This window comes from Macaca mulatta, chromosome 16, assembly GCF_049350105.2.
Source record: "Macaca mulatta isolate MMU2019108-1 chromosome 16, T2T-MMU8v2.0, whole genome shotgun sequence".
Classification (NCBI taxonomy): Eukaryota; Metazoa; Chordata; class Mammalia; order Primates; family Cercopithecidae; genus Macaca; species Macaca mulatta.
In genome coordinates, this window is record NC_133421.1 from 66,112,689 (window position 1) to 66,131,054 (window position 18,366).

An 18,366-nucleotide genomic window follows, 5' to 3' on the forward strand; every position below is an offset into this window, starting at 1 on the left:
CCCTGGCTTGGGGAGAAGCCTCCTCTACCGGAAACTAAAAATCAAGCCACTGGGGAGATTTCAGAGGGCTGGTGGCCAGGACAGGTATCACCCTCACCTACCAAACCTGCCCTGCATTCACCACTCACGCATGCCTTTATGGGCCCGTCTGAATTATCCTCTCCCCAATCAGGCAGAGGCTCTCGAAAGGGGGTGCAGAAAAATCCTTTCCACTCACACCTGTAATCCCAGCGCTTTGGGAGGCTGAGGCGGGCGGATCTCCTGAGGTCAGGAGTTCGAGACCATCCTGGCCAACATGGTGAAACCCCATCTCCACTAAAAATACAAAAATTAGCCCGGTGTGGTGGTACATACCTGTAATCCCAGCTACTCGGGAGGCTGAAAGAGAAGGATCGCTTGAACCCAGGAGGTGGAGGTTGCAGTGAGCAGAGATCATGCCACTGCACTCCAGCCTGGGTGGCAGAGCGAGACTCCATCTCAAAAAAAAAAATCGTTTCCAGAGCTGTATGGGGCAATACAGCAGGATGGGTTCTGGGCTTGGAATGAGAGGACCAAAACGCCAGTCTTGGTGCTGCTTGGGTCTCGCTGTACAACCTTGGGGAAATTACTTAAGTTCCTTGAGTTTCAATTTCCTCATCTGTAGAATGGGGAAAATGATACCCGCTTTTATTTTATTTTATTTTATTTTTTTGAGTCAGGGACTCACTCTGTTGCCCAGGCTGGAATACAGTGACACAGCTCACTGCAGCCTTGACCTCCCTGGGCTCAGGTAATCCTCCCACCTCAACCCTTCCAGTAGCTGGGACCATAGGCATGCACCACCATGCCCGGCTAATTTTTCTATTTTTTGTAGAGACAGGGTTTCACCATGTTGCCCAGACTGGTCTGGAATTCCTGGGCTCAATCAAGCAATCCGCCCTTGTGGGCCTCCTAATATGCTGGGATTACAGGTTTGAGCCATCCAGCCTGTTCAGCCATAAGGATTAAGTAAGAATAGTTAATGAAAGTGCTTGGTTTGGGCCAGGTGAGGTGGCTTACGCCTATAATCCCAGCACTTTTGGGAGGCCGAGGCAGGCGAATCACAAGGTCAGTAGATCAAGACCAGCCTGCGCAACATGGTGAAACCCCATCTCTACTAAAAATACAAAAATTAGCCGGACGTGGTGGCACGCACCTGTAATCCCAGCTACTCAGGAGGCTGAGGCAGGAGAATCGCTTGAACCTAGGAGGCGGAGGTTGCAGTGAGCCTAGGTGACAGAGCGAGACTCCACCTCAAAAAAAAACAAAAAGAAAAAGAAAGTGCTTGGTTTCTGTAAAGTCTGACCTTGATCTTGAGTTACCATTTGTCAAGTACTTACCGGGTAGATAGGTGTTGTATTCCCATTTTGCCAAAGAAGTCACTGAGACTCAGGCAATGTAATGAGAGACAGAGCTGGTTCTCAAACCCAGCTCAGTTCAAGCCCAAAGCCCTGTGCTCAGAACTGCCCCACTGTCCCATCTCTCCAAATAAACAGTCCTTCTGTAGACTAGTCAATTGACCGATCTCATTCTAAGGTGGCTCCAGGAAGGGAAGAAGGTTGGCAGCCCTAGCCCGACCTTTTTCGTTCCTATACACTGCATTCTCAAAGCCTCAGCCCTGGCAGCCCAGAGGTTCCAGAGGGAATGGAGTGGAGCCAGGGTGCAAGGGAGGGGTGGAGTGGGGGTGGGAGGGCTCAAATCACCCAAGCTGGGGCTTGATCTAGCAAGAAATGACTAATTGGGTCCTACCTTCTCCTCCTCCGCGTCCCCCAGTCCAGTCAGTGGCCAGTTTTCACCAGGCACCTCCTAGTAGTACTTCCTCAGTATTATCTTTTCATCACAGCCACAAACCAGATTAGCTAAACTAATCATTTAGCCAACATAATTACAATGCCCTCCCCTCCTCCACCTTGGCAGGGAGAAGAGGGAAAGCAGGTTATTTTTGCCCAAACTCCGTGCTCCTGTTGCTCCCCAGAGGTGCACCGCCCCCCTCCTCCAGCAGAAAAGGATCTGAGTTCCCACACTGACTTCCCCCTAGCCCCGGGCTGAGCGTGATCCCCACCCAGGATAAAGGGGCTGAGTCTGGGCCCCCAGCCTCACTCCCCCATCTACAACAAAGAAAGAGGTGGTAGACTCTCCCCCTCCAAGCACTCTCCATCCCCGCTCCCCGCAATCTTTCTCCCACCCCCAGGACTGAGAGAGAACCCAACTGTGGTATTCTCTCTCTGTTCCCCAAGGAGGCTGGGCTCCAAATCCTGCAAAAAGACCACACTTCAGATTGTTTTTTAAACCGGGGTAGAAAGCCTGGTCAAGATTCCCAATTCGGGAGGGTAGGGGGGGTCTCAGGAAATTGGGAGCAGGGAAGGCAGGGGCCCGATGCAGCTCTGCCTGAGGGAGTCTAGCACTGAAGAAACCTTCCCCCAAAAAGCCTTCCTCCGGTCTCACTTTCCCTGTCAAATTCTTTCAGGAAAGGGGGTGGGAAAGGTCTGTGCAGGCCTCCAGAAAGCATGCACCTTCATAATTCAGAAATCAAATGGAAGGCAAGTCCCACAGCCTCATGCTCTTTTGCCTCAATTACCAGCCAGCTAAGTAATGTGGGGGATGGGGTAGAGAAAAAAAAAAAGACAAGAACAACCACTCCCCCCACCTTCCTCAGTTTGGCCCAGCCCTGCCCCACCCCCATTCCTGGGGAGGGGGCAGAGCTTGAGAGAGAGAGCCGCTTACGCAGGCCTCGTCTGAGGGGGTGTGGTGGTCCCCGGAGGCAGGAAGAGAAGGAAGAAGCTGCTTCCCCTCTCAGCACTTTCCACCCCCCACCCCGGCCCCCACCTCAGGCCCCTGGGGCCCAGCGAAGAGGATGAAGGTGGGGGCAGGGAAGACAGGGTCGGAGCGCAGGCACCCGCCCAGGTTCAGCCAGGGGCCGGCTAGGGGAAGGGGCTTTGCACCAAGAAGGACCCCCTAAGCCTAAAGGAAGTTTTGGGCAAGGAGACAGGAAAACCCCCAGATCAAGCTGCTGTGAATACTTCCTCCTGCAAAGTTTGTTTTGGGTGATTTTTCCAACAATAAGAGGTTAGAGAAGAAGACGGGTCCTGTTCCCCTACCAACACTCTAGCAACCACAGCTACTGGAAACTGGGCCAGGTGACCCTGAATTCTTCATCCGTGCACAGACCCCACCCCCCAGACTCCAGGGCGAGCCACGGATGCCAGACACACCAGCTGGACACTGGGTCGAGCCCTGCACCCACCACTGTCACTCCATCCCACCTCCGCTGAAGAAGCCAGAGCCCGGCTCCCACCGGAGTGGAGGGAGGCGCCGCAGGTAGTATGGACGAGGCTCTGGGAGTTGGAGGGCAGGGCCTCTGGACTCCGTGCGCTCACCTGCTCGGCAGGTGGGGCCAGCGTCGCTAGGAAAATGTGTGCTCGGCCCCCACAGTTGGGCAAGCTGGGCGCAGACAATAGGGCCCCACCCAGGCCTGGGGGAGTAGGGAGGGAGGGAAAGCGAGGATGACGCGTGGGGTGGGGTGAGAGTGGCCCCAGAGACCAGCGACAGCAAGTTTCCCAAACGGTAAATTCCTGACTGCAGCGTGAGCCCTGGGACGCAGTCAAAGCAGGGCAAAGTCTCCCCCACCAGCTCAGGGCGAGAGTCAGGGACGCGGCGTCGGGCGAGGGGCGCGGGCCCCGGGGGAGGCACGACTCCGGAGGCACCTGTCCGGATCCCTCCCGCCCTGCTCAGATCTCTGGCTCGCGGAGCTCCCAGGCGCGCTCTGCCCAAACCGCGCGACCCCCAGGTCGCCGCGCCCAGGACCCCAGCGCGCCCCCTGCCGCCGGTGCAGGGTGGCGCTCCATGGCACCCGCCCTCACCTGCCCAGAGACGGCAGGGACCGGCCTCGCGGGCGCTCGCCACCCCTTCTCTCCCCAGCGATACCTGCTCCCAATCGCCCGCACCTTAGTATGGGGCCTGGCCGGGCCGGGTCGGGGTCGGGCCGGGGTGGGAGCCGGCGCAGGCAGCTAACTGAGCTCGGCGTGGTCGGGCGGCGGCTGCTCCGGACTCTGGCCAAGGCAGCAACTCAGTAACCGAACAAAAGGCAAAGAGACCTGACAGCCAAGCCACGCCCCTCGCCACCTCGAAGCTCCGCCCCTGGGGGTGACGCCCACCCTCTGGTGCGAGCTCACTGGCTGTCTCGCCTGACTGTCCCGTCGAGGGGCGGAGCCTCACCTCCAGTCCTCTTCCACGGCCGCCTCTGTTTATCCGCTTGCCATTGGCCCCAGGGACTGCCAGTCGGCTCTAGGGATGGACTCTAACTTGAGGTCTCATCCTAACACTGCACCTATTGGCAGATAGAAAGTTACTTCCTCCTGATTGGACAAGGGGCTGTCAGTAAGACTAAGGAAAAAACCAATGGAAGGGATGGGGTGTGTCTTGCCCCACCCTTGCTCTGAGCAGGTGAGACTCATTACTCTCCCCTTCCCCCTACCTGTCCAACAGGTAAGTCAGGGGATACTAAGGGAAGGGACAGACGCCTTCACCGGCCAGCCAACTCAGCGTCAAGCATGATGCTTCTTTGGGCTTATTCATCCTTGCCCCAAAGTAGTAATCACATATTTGTATAGCATTTCATAGGCTTTGTGCTGGGTTGGGATTTTTTCCCCCCAAAGATGGAGTACTCCTGGGATTTAGAATTAGAAGGCCAGGGTTTGTGTTCTCCCACTTAGTATGATCTTAGACAAGTTACTTCACCCTGTTTCTCCTCATCTGTAAACTGGATACATTAGCCGTATCTACCTCACTGGAGTATGTGGGGATTAAATGAAGTCAGGTTTGTGAAAGCACTCGGAAACTGCTAAAGGTTAGAATTTAAATTAATGGTATTTTTGTTTTAATTATTGTGACAGCTCTGAAAAAATAGTTAAGATGAGAAAACGACCCTCATTGTAAAGATGAAGAAACCGAGGTTCAGATAAGTCACAAAACTACAAAGTGGCACACCCCAAGCTAGAACCTCCTTCTCATTTGAAGGACCATCGAACCAGCTGTTCCCTTCATGGAACATAAAATGCATAGACATAAAATGTCAAGGCAATGGGGGAAGGGGCAGAGAAAAGGCACAAACACTGGGAGGAGAGACAGAACAATTAATTGGCACAAAAATACAGTATTGGTGTCAGGAGGCTTTGATGGGTTTGGAAACATCAAGCAGCAGATCTGAAAGAAACCCAGGCATGAAAGAAACGGGGCAGGCCAAGGTGGGTGGATAACCTGAGGTCGGGAGATCAACACCAGCCTGGCCAATATGGTGAAACTCCATATCTACTAAAAATACAAAAAATTAGCTGGGCGTGGTGGCGGGCAACTATAATCCCAGCTGCTTGGGAGACTGAGGCAGGAGAATTGCTTGAGCCCGGGAGGCGGAGGTTGCAGTGAGCTGAGATCATGTCACTGCACTCCGGCCTCAGCGTGACAGAGTGAGACTCCATCTCAAACAAAAAGAAAAAGAAAAAAAGAAACTGGGTAGCACATCCCTCCACGATAGGAGAGCCTGGGGTAGAGATCAGAAAGAACTTCTCGGCCAGGTGTGGTGGCTTATGCCTGTAATCCCAGCACTTTGGGAGGCCAAGGTGGGCAGATCACTTGAGGTCAGGAGTTCAAGACCAGTCTGGCCAACATGGTGAAACCTCGTCTCTACTAAAAATACAAAAATTAGCCAGGCATGGTGGTGGGCGCCTGTAATCCCAACACTTTGAGAGGCTGAGGCAGGCAGATCACCTGAGGTTGGGAGTTTGAGACCGGACTGGCCAACATGGTGAAACCCCCGTCTCTACTAAAACTACAAAAAATAGCCGGCATGGCAGCGGGCACCTGTAATCCCAGCTACTCAAGAGGCTGAGGCAGAAGAATCACTTGAACCTGGGAGGCGGAGTGAGCTGAGATCATGCCATTGCACTCCAGCCTGGACGACGGAGTGAGACTCTGTCTCAAAAACATAAAAAGAACTTTTCACAGGCAGCTTAAGAAGACAAGGGCACTTCCTTTCTGTGGTTGATGACATGAATGCTGGTCGTGGTTGTATGGTGTGCCAAGGACCCTACAAACATTCCTTCATTCAGCACTTGAGTATTCAGTGTCAACTCTATGTTAGGCACTGGTGAACACAGAAAATAAAATCTGGTGACACAGAATATAAAAATGATCCCAACCTTCAAAGAGATCATAGAAGGATAAGCAGAAGCAGCCTGTGTGGGTGGGTGTTGGGGGAGTGGTGGTTTAGAAAAAGGTCCCCTGGCAACAAAGCACTACAGCTCCAAAGCTAGCACACAGGAGGGGCTGGATGAAGGTACCTTAGCAGCGTCCTTGACCACTTTCCCCACCGGAGAAAGGAATGGTAGCTGAACATTCTCCCTTCTGAAGTTGCACCATCCAAAAGCAGGGCCAGGGAGATACGGACACCCCTGAACTATTGGCCATCCCATAACCAGGGCCACTGCCCTTTGCCTGTTTCCCCAACTCCCGATCCTCCAGCTTACCTCCCTGTCTTATTCCCTGCCTTATCCCTGCCCCATCCACTTGCTTGTCACCCTGGCACACAGAGCTGTAGCCAGGCCACAGCTGGGGGGGGGAATGGGCTCACAATCCTGGACTGCTGCAGCTGCCAGGGTTTCATTTCTTCCCCCTCCTGCCCACCTTCCACCTCCACACATGCACACACGCACATACTTAGCCCCACACCAGGCCTAACTCCTTCCTATTTCTCCTGACCTCAGCAAACAGGCAGGGTAGGGCTGGTTGACTGCAGAGAGGGGTGGAGGAGCCCATGTGGGTGGAGGAGCAGAAATAAGGCTTCAGAATAAACCGTGTGTGTGTGTGTGTGTGTGTGTGTGTGTGTGTGTCTTGTCAGAATGACCCCTGCGTGTCTTAGCATGGAACATGTTGCAACACACCAGCCCCAGAGCTAAACACACAGGCTGGGACTGGTGGAGGCACCACCGCAACAGCGGCAAAGACTGGGATTAGAGCTGAGTCTGTCCTCCCAGATCAAGGCATTCTCTTTATTAAGCACCTACTATGTGCCTGGCAGGCATTGAGGATTCATCTGTATCTGAGAATACAGAAGAGAATCAGAAATGATGTTTCCTAGACTCAGCTATCTGCATAGGCAATTTGGGAAATTTCTTGGGAAAAGGAGGTATGTAGGGATAGGATTGGGGGTTGCTGTGACCACAGTCTCCCTTGTAGCTTGAACTTGAAGAAAAGGCCGCAAGGTCATCTTATCCAGTCCCCTGCCTGTAAACCTTTAAAGGCAAGAATTCTCTGACAAATGTCCAGGAAAGAAGATCCTGCAGCCTCCCTTATGGTGAATGCCCCTGTCTCCTTGTTCTAATGTCCAATCTTGATTCCCATTCCTGCAGTTTCAACTCCTTCCTCTTGCCCAGATCTCAGTGGAAGCCGCGTCCGTGGGCTGCCAAAACCACATATGGTTAACTCAACCTTGCAGCTTGCTAGTGCTTCACAGTAGAGAATATAAGGGTACCACATGGCCCATCTCAAGCTGCTGCAGAGACAGAAGTAACTGGCGCAGAGGGGTTCAGTGAGGGGCTGGTGGGAGGGAGGCTCTTTTCTAGGGGAGGGGGCACACCATCAGCCAGAGTCCAGGACCACCAGGCCACCATCCTCTCCTTATCTCACAACCCCCCTCATCTTCCACAAGGCCTCTGGGCCATACAAGGAGATGGAAGAGTTTCTGTTCTCCATTCAAACATAGTCCTTAGGGCTGGGCACAGTGGCTCATGCCTGTAATCCCAGCACTTTGGAAGGCCAAGGTGGGCAGATCACCTGAGGTCAGAAGGTCGAGACCAGCCTGACCAACATGGAGAAACCCCATCTGTACTATAAATACAAAAAATTAGCTGGGTGTGGTGGCACACGCCTGTAATCCCAGCTACTCAGGAGGCTGAGGCAGAGGATCGCTTGAACCCAGGAGGTAGAGGTTGCAGTGAGCAGAGATCGTGCCATTGCACTCCAGCCTGGGCAACAAGCGTGAAACTCTGGCTCAAAAAAAAAAAAAAGGCCGGGCGCGGTGGCTCACGCCTGTAATCCCAGCACTTTGGGAGGCCGAGGCGGGCGGATCACGAGGTCAGGAGATCAAGACCATCCTGGCTAACATGATGAAACCCCGTCTCTACTAAAAAATAGAAAAAATTAGCTGGACGTGGTGGCAGGCACCTGTAGTCCCAGCTACTCGGGAGGCTGAGGCAGGAGAATGGCGTGAACCCGGGAGGCAGAGCTTGCAGTGAGTCAAGTTCATGCCACTGCACTCCAGCCTGAGTGACAGGGCGAGACTCCGTCTCAAAAAAAAAAGAAAAAAAAGAAAAAAAACCATAGTCCTTATTCTATGGTGGCCCTTTCCCCAGAGACAGGCAGAGATTTAGATCTACACAAGCCACACACACACACACACAAACTTCTATGCTCACACCTCAGGGATATACACTTACGGGTACAGATTCAGATACACAAACACCAGCTTTCTCTCTCCAATACACACACACACACACACACACACACACACACACACACACACCCTTCTTCCTGCCTCTTCAGCCTCAGGTAGCCTAAGACATAACCACTTCTATAAAGGGGAGCCCAGGGTGAGTAGCTGGGTTGCCAAACTTCAGGCCGATGATGGTACCTTTTCATCACCCAGTAGCCTCTTCCCCGGGCTTTGCAGCAGCAGAAAAGGAAATCACACAACGGGATTCCTCCCGGATGGCAGACTTGAAAGAAAGGCAATGCGGAAAGCTAGAGGCACCTTGGGCATGAGCCATCTCTCAGCCCAGGGACAAAGCCATCCTTTTTTTAATTTTTTTTTCTTAGAGACAGGGTCTCACTCTGCTGCCAAAACTGGAGTGCAGTGGCAACATCACAGCTCACTGCAGCCTCGACCTCCTGGGCTCAAGGGATCCCCCCACCTCAGCCTCCTGAGTAGCTGACCACAGGCGCCACCACACCCAGCTAATATTTTTTCTTTTTTTTGGTAGAGATGAGGTCTTGCCATGTTGCCCAGGTTGGTCTGGAACTCCTGGCTTCAAGTGATCCTTCCACCTTGGCCTCCCAAAGTGTGGGAATTACAGGTGTGAGCCACCACACCTGGCCAGAGCCATCCCTACACCCAGTTTGTCTCCAGGTCCTGGCCTTTTTTTTTTTTTTTTTTCTTTGGAGTCTCGCTCTGTCACCCAGGCTGGAGTGCAGTGGTGCTACCTTGGCTCACTGCAACCTCCGCCTCCCGGGTTCAAGTAATTCTTCTACCTCAGCCTCCTGAGTTTCTGGGACTACAGACACGTGCCACCACGCCTGGCTAATTTTCTGGTTTTTTTGTTTTTTGTTTTTTGTTTTTTTTTTTAGTAGAGATGGGGTTTCACCGTAGTAACCAGGATGGTCTTGATCTCCTGACCTCGTGATCCACCCGCCTCGGCCTCCTAAAGTGCTGGAATTACAGGCGTGAGCCACTGTGCCCGGCTGGTCCTGGCCTTTAAAAGGCCTCCACTCTGGCCCTCCTGGGGTCACCCCTTCCACACAGGGGCAAAGGAACAGAGGAGCCTACATGGACTTCACATCCTTTCTAGACCACACTCCAGGGACCAGCACCAGAAACTCTGGAATTCCTGCCCAGCACTGACTCTACTTTCTAGGCCTACAGGTCGCTGACTGTGGTCCTTCTCCCCAGGAGCAGTGGCACCAGCGCTACTGTGCATGTACACATGGGCCAAACTAGGAACATGACAAGGGGCAGTTATGGCTGGGGTGGGGATATAGAGGCAGCATGGACACGCGGGCTAGGGAATCTCTGTGCACAGGCTGGAGGCCCTGGTGGCACAGGCAGAGCCAGAGGTGCTAAGGAAAGGGAAATGGCCCAGGCCCTGGCTGGTGGCCAGGGAGGAGCCATTCTCCATGGGGCTGCCATACCCTGACAGAGTGAGAACTTGGGCTTCCATCATGGACTTTCAGGTCATCGAGGCGGTGCGCCTGTGAAGGTATATATGACCTAGCAGTTTGGGAGCATGCTCCTCTTTTTTTTTTTTTTTTTTTTTTTGAGACAGAGTCTTGCTCTGTCGCCCAGGCTAGAGTGCAGTGGTGTGATCTTGGCTCACTGCAACCTCCGCCTCCCAGGTTCAAGTGATTCTCACGCCTCAGCCTCCCAAGTAGCTGGGATTACAGGCATGCGCCACCATGCCTGGCCAATTTTTGTATTTTTGGTAGAGACGGGGTTTCACCACATTGGCCACGCTGGTCTTGAACTCCTAGCCCCAAGTGATCTGCCCGCCTCGGCCTCCCGAAGTGCTAGGATTACAGGCGTGAGCCACCACGACTGGCCTGGAAGTGTGCTCTATAACTTACCTAGATCTATGGCATGTGGGCCTCATTTGTGCTCCTGCCCCTGCCCACTGGTTTTGGGCCCCTTCAGGAGGCCCCCTTCGTGGCTGGGGGAGGACACAGCTGCAGAAGAGCCTGCAGGCTCCCAAACTCTGCTGGCTGGAGTGGGCCCAAGCATGGCCAGAAGCTGGGAAGTGAGCAGGAGGGTGCAGGGCCCTGGAGGGAGGCTGTAGGGAGATGGACTCCTGCCGTTTTTCCTACCTTGTGTCCAGTGGAGGGGCCTTGAGGCCAGAGGCTGCCCACAGCCTGGTCCTGTGGGCGTATATCTTTTAATTACAGATGTAGCTCCAGCGACACTTCACTGCAAGGCGTGTGGGTGGGGATGGAATGTCAGAAGGAAAACAGGAGGCAAGAAAACAGAGATAGGAAGGGCCAGAAATAGTACAGGCCAGGGTGAGATAGCAGGGGCCAGTGGTGGTGGAGGGAGAGGCTGGAGAAGGGTCTGTCGAAAACTCTCCAGAGAATGCCCGTCCCAGGCTGCCCCTCCTGACTCACCCCAAGCCCCCCAAGTTGCAACTCCAGGACTGCTGGCATCTAGATTGTGCTCTGGAGCTGGTTCACCAACTCTCTAAGCAGCACACTCCTCCTGAGTGGGGAGGGGTGATGGAGTCCTTGCCACCTGAGTCACCCGCTTCCTGCTCCTGGTCTGGGCGACTCCACGCACAGGCTGACACAGCTGGGGCCCCACCCGCCCTGCCAGCCTGCCCGCTCCTCCCTCTTTCCACAAGCCAGGAGAGATGCCTGCCCTGACAAGGCATGCTTCCCACGGAGAGGCCATCCCTCTCACTCGCACACAGGGCTGGAGGCAGCCATTTCTCCCCCACCTGTGGAGAGCCTTGGGAAGAGGAAGAAGGCATAGTCTAAGCAGAGCCCCCTTTTCCCTGCATCTATGAAGAAACTGAGGCTGGAGCCAGGATAGGGACTTCCCTAAGATCACACAAGAAAATTCCTGGCAGGGCTGGGACTTGAACCTTGGTCTTCTGCCAGCCAGTTCACCTCGCCCACCAACGTAGGTCTCTTTCCACCCCAAGGAAGGCGAAGACGGGCTGCAGTCAGAGAGGAGACGAGAACCGATTTTGCCGGCTTGATTTTGTCAGCCCGAGGTGTGACTCCAGGAAAACCTTGGAGTTAGAGAGCCGGGGATGGAGGAGGGGTGGGTGGCTCTGGGTGGTCCGAGACCCAGGCCTTACTTCCCCTAAGTCAACTAGCGGATGGCACCACCCAGAGCCTCTAGCCATCAGTTATGCAAAGAGACCCTTCCCCACTCCCGCCTCTCGCCCTCCTGCCCTCTCTGCTTCCCTGGTCTCTGAGCGCTGGACTCCACCTGGCTGAGAACTGGGACAGGACTCAGCGGCCCCTGGCCTTGTACTTTCATCCCGTCTTTCCCGGCCCCGTCCCACAGCCCCCGAGGAATTTGAGAGTTGAGATCCTTCAATATTTCATCAGCACTTCAGCCTCCAGTGGAAGCAGCAGCCAACTTACAGCTCCTGCAGCATTTATGGCCCCAACAGAGAACCTGGAAGTAGCCAGGGGGAGGGGCGGGCGTGTGGGGGAGGGTGAAGCTTGGGCCAGGCTGCCAGTAAGAGCTGATGGAGAAGAGGGCTGCCAGGTCCAAAGTGTGTGTGAGCTGGGGGAAAGCGGCTCCAAAGCCGGGGACATTTTCATGTTTGAGGACACAGATGTATTTTAAAATAAATAAACAAAATGGCGTTATCAAAACAATTATGCTCAAGGTTAAAGTTATATGACAGGATTTTCTGACTTCAGCCCTGCCCCTGTCTCTGTGACTGGGTTTATAACTTCATCCGGAGATAATGTAAAACATTTTAATGGGAGGTTTTTTTTTTTTTTTTTTTTTTTTTAGGGCTGTGAGGCTCTCAAATGACCCCCTACTGCCTGGGGCCAGGAGGAAAGGCCAAATTCTCCAGTTAACATTGGCTGAACCTTGCCCCTTCCCAGCTCCCTCCTCCAGGAAGGTCAGGAGGATTTAGCCCAGTAGTCAAGGGAAAATAAAGGAATTTGGCTTGGCTAGCCCTTATTTCACCCCAGCAACACAATATCACACTTTTCTTCTGAAAAGAAAGGTGAAAAAGGTGACCCCAAATGGAAAATGTCAAGTTCTCTTGGCCGCTTCTTTGCACATGACCTCACTTAGTAAGTTCTTCTGGAAAGGGAAAGGATCAAGGCTGGGCGCGGTGGCTCACGCCTGTAATCCCAGCGCTTTGGGAGGCCGAGGTGGGCAGATCACCTGAGGTCGAGACCAGCCTGACGAACATGGAGAAACCCTGTCTCTACTACAAATACAAAATTAGCCAGCCATGGTGGCAGGCACCTGTAATCCCAGCTACTCAGGAGGCTGAGGCAGGAGAATCGCTTGAACCCGGGAGGTGGAGGTTGCGGTGAGTCGAGATTGCGGTGAGTCGAGATTGCGGTGAGTCGAGATTGCGCCACTGCACTCCAGCCTGGGCAACAAGAGTGAAACCCTGTCTCAAAAAAAAAAAAAAAGGCCGGGAGCGGTGGCTCAAGCCTGTAATCCCAGCACTTTGGGAGGCCAAGACGGGCGGATCACGAGGTCAGGAGATAAAGACCATCCTGGCTAACCCGGTGAAACCCCGTCTCTACTAAAAAATACAAAAAACTAGCCGGGCGAGGTGGCGGGCGCCTGTAGTCCCAGCTACTTGGGAGGCTGAGGCAGGAGAATGGCGTGAACCCGGGAGGCGGAGCTTGCAGTGAGCTGAGATCCGGCCACTGCACTCCAGCCTGGACGAGAGAGCCAGACTCCGTCAAAAAAAAAAAAAAAAAAAAAAAAAAAAAAGAAAGAAAGAAAGAAAGAAAGAAAGAAAGAAAGAAAGAAAGAAAGAAAGAAAGAAAGAAAGAAAGAAAGAAAGAAAGAAAGAAAGAAAGAAAGGATCAAGTGGTGCAGATGCTCCTCAGTTTCAGAGGGGTTATGTCCTCATAGACATTGTAAGTTGAAATGCAATACAGGGAGACCCCATCTGTACAAAACATTAAAAAATGAGCTGAGCATGGTGGCGCATGCATGCCTGCAGTCTCAGCTGCTCGGAAGGTTCACTTGAGCCTGGAAGGTGGGGGTTGCAGTAACCTGAGATCGTGCCACTGCACTCTAGCCTGGGCGACAGTTCAAGACCCTGTCTCCAAAAAAATAAAAAAAGAAGATTGTGAGAGGAGACAAGGGGAAAAAATTAAAATTAAAAATTAAAAAAAGAAGAAGAAAATGCACTTAATACACCTAACCTACATCATGGCTTAGTTTAGCCTACCTCAGATGGGCTTAGAACACTTCAGCCTACAGTGGGGCAAAATCGCCTCACACAAAGCTTATTTTATGAGAACTTGTTGAATATCTTGGTCGGGCGCGGCGGCTCATGCCTATAATCCCAGCACTTTGGGAGGCCAAGGCGGGCGGATCACTGGAGGTCAGGAATTCAAGACCAGCCTGGACAACATGGTGAAACTCCGTCTCTACTAAAAATACAAAAAATTAGCCTGGCATTGTGGCACACGCCTGTAATCCCATCTACTCGGGAGGCTGAGGCAGGAGAATTGCTTGAACCCAGGAGGCAGAGGTTGCAGTGAGCCGAGATTACGCCACTGCACTCCAGCCTGGGTGACAACAGTGAGACTCTGTCTCAAAAAATAAAAAGAACTTGTTGACTATCTCATGTAATGTATTGAATACTATACTGAAAGTGAAAAAAGAGCATGGTTGTTTGGGTGCTTGAAGTACAGTTGCTACTGAATGCTTTTCACTTTTATACCATCCTAAAGTCGAAAAACCCTAAGTTGAATCATTGTAAATTGGGGACTTTCTGTACAGTATATGCATGTGGAGGGAAGGCTCCCAGTTATCTCAGTTACTCCACCTGAGTCACGGGCATGAGGTATTCCTATCCCAAGCGCTGTTTGGGGGACAGAAGAGATGCTATCCAGGCACCCCGGCGCCAGCTGGGACCCAGGCAGGCAGTGATTACGCAGTGATGTGTCCATAGGTCAGACCTGGGGTTTGGGATGGGGCTGGTACCCGGGGGCTGTCCCCAGCCCTCAGCACACTCCCATCTAATTTCCAAGTCATCTTGGAACTTGTGAAGAGAGCTGGGCAGGGCTGCGCCAGCCTAGTTAGAGTGAGCCTCAGCCCTGGGGGCCCAACCCAGACTCTCTGGGCCTCAGTTTCCCCATCCACAAAATGGAAGCCATCTATCTGCCAGGGCTGTCCTTGGAGACAAGATACAAAAGAAGGCCTGGAGCAAGGCCTCAGAATGGGGAAACTGTCTGAGTTGAGCCCTGTGGCTGCCAGGACCTCCCCAGTCATCTTGAGCTATTGGCTCCAGCGACAACTGGCCACAGCTTTCTGACAAGGGGAAGGGGCCTCTCTTTGTTCCCAAGGGAGAGTCTATTCTCCCAGAGACAGAGAACCAGGTTGAGACTTCAAGAACTACTTTTCTCTTTTTCTTTCCTTTTTTTTTTTTTTTTTTTTTTTTTGAGATGGAGTCTCGCTCTGTCATCCAGGCTGGAGTGCAGTGGCGCGATCTCGGCTCACTGCAAACTCCACCTCCCGGGTTCACGCCATTCTCTTGCCTCAGCCTCCTGAATAGCTGGGACTACAGGCATCCACCACCACACACAGCTAATTTTTTGTATTTTTAGTAGAGACAGGGTTTCACCGCGTTAGCCAGGATGGTCTGGATCTCCAGACCTCGTGATCCGCCTGCCTCGGCCTCCCAAAGTGCTAGGATTACAGGCGTGAGCCACTGCACCTGGCCTTTTTTTTTTTTTTTTAATTGAGAGGGAGTCTTACTCTGTCACCCAGGTTGGAGCGCAGTGGTGAGATGCTGGCTCACTGCAACCTTCACTTCCCAGGTTCAAGTGATTCTCCTGCCTCAGCCTCCCAAGTAGCTGGGATTACAGGAGCCCACCACCACACCCAGTTAATTTTTTGTATTTTCAGTAGAGACAGGGTTTCACCATGTTGACCAGGCTGGTCTCAAACTCCTGATCTCAGGTGATCCACCTGCCTCAGCCTCCCAAAGTGCTGGGATTACAGACATGAGCTGCACCTGGCAAGAACTACTTTTCAAATCTAAGAGTGGAATTTCTTCTGCTGGCATTTACTGAATTTGCGGGGAGCCCAAGGGACTCCCTCCCACCTCCCTGATCATGACTCTCAGAATTCAGGAAGTTGTTAGTCTAAGTGACCCCAGCAACTCTGTCCCCAGGCCCCCTGCCTCCCTTAATTCATTTCTTCCTCCTTCTGTCCTCCCTCCCTTCATTTCTTCCTTCTTTGCTCCCTTCCTTCTTTCTTCCTTTCATTGTTTTCTTTCCCCCTCCCTTCTCACTCCTTGCCTCCTTCAGCGAGACCTGAGGTGTGGCATTGCAGGGGATTTTTTTTTTTTTTAGACTCACTCTGTCATCCAGGCTCCAGGCTGAAGTGCAGTGGCCTGATCTTGGCTGACTGCAACCTTCCCCTCCCAGGCTCAAGTGATCCTCCTACCTCAGCCTCCTGAGTAGCTGGGATTACAGTCGCATTCCACCACACCCAGCTAATTTTCTTTCTTTTTTTTTTTTTCTTTTGAGACAGAGTTTTGTTCTCCTTGCCCAGGCTGGAGTGCAATGGTGCGATCTTGGCTCACTGCAACTTCCACCTCCCAGGTTCAAGAGATTTTCCTGCCTCAACCTCCCAAGTAGCTGGGATTACAGGCATGCGCCATCACACCTGGCTAATTTTGTATTTTTAATAGAGACGGGGTTTCACCATGTTGGCCAGGCTGGTCTCATATTCCTAATCTCAGGTGATTTGCCCGCTTCGGCCTCCCAAAGTGCTGGGATTACAGGCGTGAGCCACCGTGCCTGGCCTAATTTTCGTACTTTTTGGTACAGACAGGGTTTCACCATGTTGACCAGGGCTCAAGTGATCCAACCGCCTTGTTTGGCCTCCTAAAGTGCTGGGTTTACAGGTGTGAGCCACAGCGCAGGGCCCTGTAGGGGATTTATCTCCACATCCTGCAGCCCACCTTCTCCTCTCCCTGGCCCCAGCTGACAGCCTAACAAAACCAGGCTGGCCAGGCGGGTGGCTCACGCCTGTAATCCCAGCACTTTGGGAAGCTGAGGCAGGTGGATCATGAGGTCAGGGGAAATCAAGACCATCCTGGCCAACACGGTGTGTCTCTACTAAAAATAAATTAGCTGAGCGTAGTGGCGTGTGCCTCTAATCCCAGCTACTCGGGAGGCTGAGGCAGGAGAATCGCTTGAACCAGGGAGTTGGAGGTTACAGTGAGATGAGATCACGTCACTGCACTCCAGTGAGACTACGTCTCAGAAACGAACAAACACACACCAGGCCAGCCCCTGCGACCAGGGTACTGTCTCCCTACTCTGAGCAGCACCGATTTAGTGAGAAAAGATCCAAACCCAGCTCAGTCACCAACCACCTCAAGGAACCCTGGACAAATTGCTTGTCATTCCTCAGCCCCACCTGGAGCAGAACTGACATCTGCATCTCAGGACTGTTTTGAGGGTTATGAATAATTTGTCAAGAGGCCTGGTGTTGGCTCATGTCTGTAATGCCAGCACTTTGAGAGGCCAAGGCAGGAGGATCACTTGAGCCCAGGAGTTTGACACCAGCCTAGGCAACAGAGCAAGACCCTGTCTCTACCAAAAATAAAAAAAAATAGCTGGGTGTGCTGGCACGTGTCTGTGGTCAGCGCTACTCGGGAGGCTGAGGTGGGAGGATGGCTTAAGCCTGGAAGGTGGAGGCTGCAGTGAGCCGTGATTGTCACTGCACTCCAGTCTGGGTGACAGAGCAAGATCCTGTCTCAAAAAATAAGCTCCCAAGTGCCTGGCACACAGTAGGCACTTAGTACATCGTAGTAGCTCTGATTTCCTTAGGATGGGGTCTTCCCATGACATCTGAGTCTGGTCCTGCTGCATGAGGCCAGCCTCCCTAGAGCCCTTTTGGTCATCCCTAACCTCCAACCCATTATTCCAAGATTCTAGGACTGGTGAGGTGCTGGGTGGGGTGTGGGGGCGGGTGGGGAGGTGGCTGCCTGAGACGGAGGTGTGGAGGAGGTGAAACTGTCTGGATGGGTGGAGTCAGGAGAATGAGCTGGAGGGCCCCAGAGGGCCCACACTGGGACTGGCTGGGAGTAGGTTTCACCGGTTTGGGGAGCTGGCTGGGCTCTGGGGAGATGCTGGCATCAGGGGAGGCTGGAGGGGCTGGCGGTTCCCTGGGAAAGGGGAGCTGAGTAAGGCAAGGCTGGGCCAATGGCCTGGGCTAAAGGGCTGCACAGGAGTGGTGCCTAGGGAGGGCAGGCCTGCTCCCTAATACACACACTGCTTCACCACACACTCGGAGACGCCATGCTCAGATGCACACTTGGACAGCTACCATCACACCTCAACTGCAAACTGCAAAAGGATCAGCTCTCAGATCCTTTTCCCACCTCCATATCTGCCATACCTCACATAGTAGGTGCTCAATAAATATGTGCTGATTGAGTGAATGAATTCCTCTAAACACACATTCATTCCCAGCACTTGGGAGGCCGAGGTGGGGTGGATCACCTGAGGTCAGGAGTTTGAGACCAGTCTGGCCAACATGGTGAAACCCTGTCTCTACTAAAAATACAAAAATTAGCTGGACAGGGTGGCTCACACCTGTAATCTCAGTACTTTGGGAGGCCGAGGTGGGCAGATTGCCTGAGGTCAGGAGTTCAAGACCAGCCTGGTCAACATGGCAAAACCCCATCTCTACTAAAAATACAAAAATTAGCCAGGCACAGTGGCGCACACCTGTAATCCCAGCTATTCGGGAGGCTGAGGCAGGAGAATTGCTTGAATCTGGGAGGCGGAGGTTGCAGTGAGCCAAGATATGCCACTGCACTCCAGCCTGGGCAACAGAGTGAGACA

The 18,366-nt window shown here is 53.0% G+C and overlaps 1 protein-coding gene and 1 long non-coding RNA gene across 13 annotated transcripts in view; one reads left to right on the forward strand and one right to left on the reverse strand.

Moving 5' to 3' along the window:
- The window catches only part of JUP (junction plakoglobin), a 39,029-nt gene extending 28,228 nt beyond the window's left edge, over positions 1-10,801 (reverse strand). For 7 of the 12 annotated variants that reach the window (XM_077968825.1, XM_077968819.1, XM_077968817.1 and 4 more), the window contains exon 1: positions 3,963-4,086. The gene's annotated coding sequence lies outside the window, so the exon portion shown is untranslated. 12 annotated transcript variants of the gene reach the window in all.
- Positions 664-4,052, forward strand: LOC144335731 (uncharacterized). Its single transcript, XR_013406854.1, has 2 exons — positions 664-860; positions 1,301-4,052. It is a non-coding gene; the product is annotated as an uncharacterized LOC144335731 (long non-coding RNA).
- Positions 10,802-18,366: the final 7,565 nt, after the last annotated feature.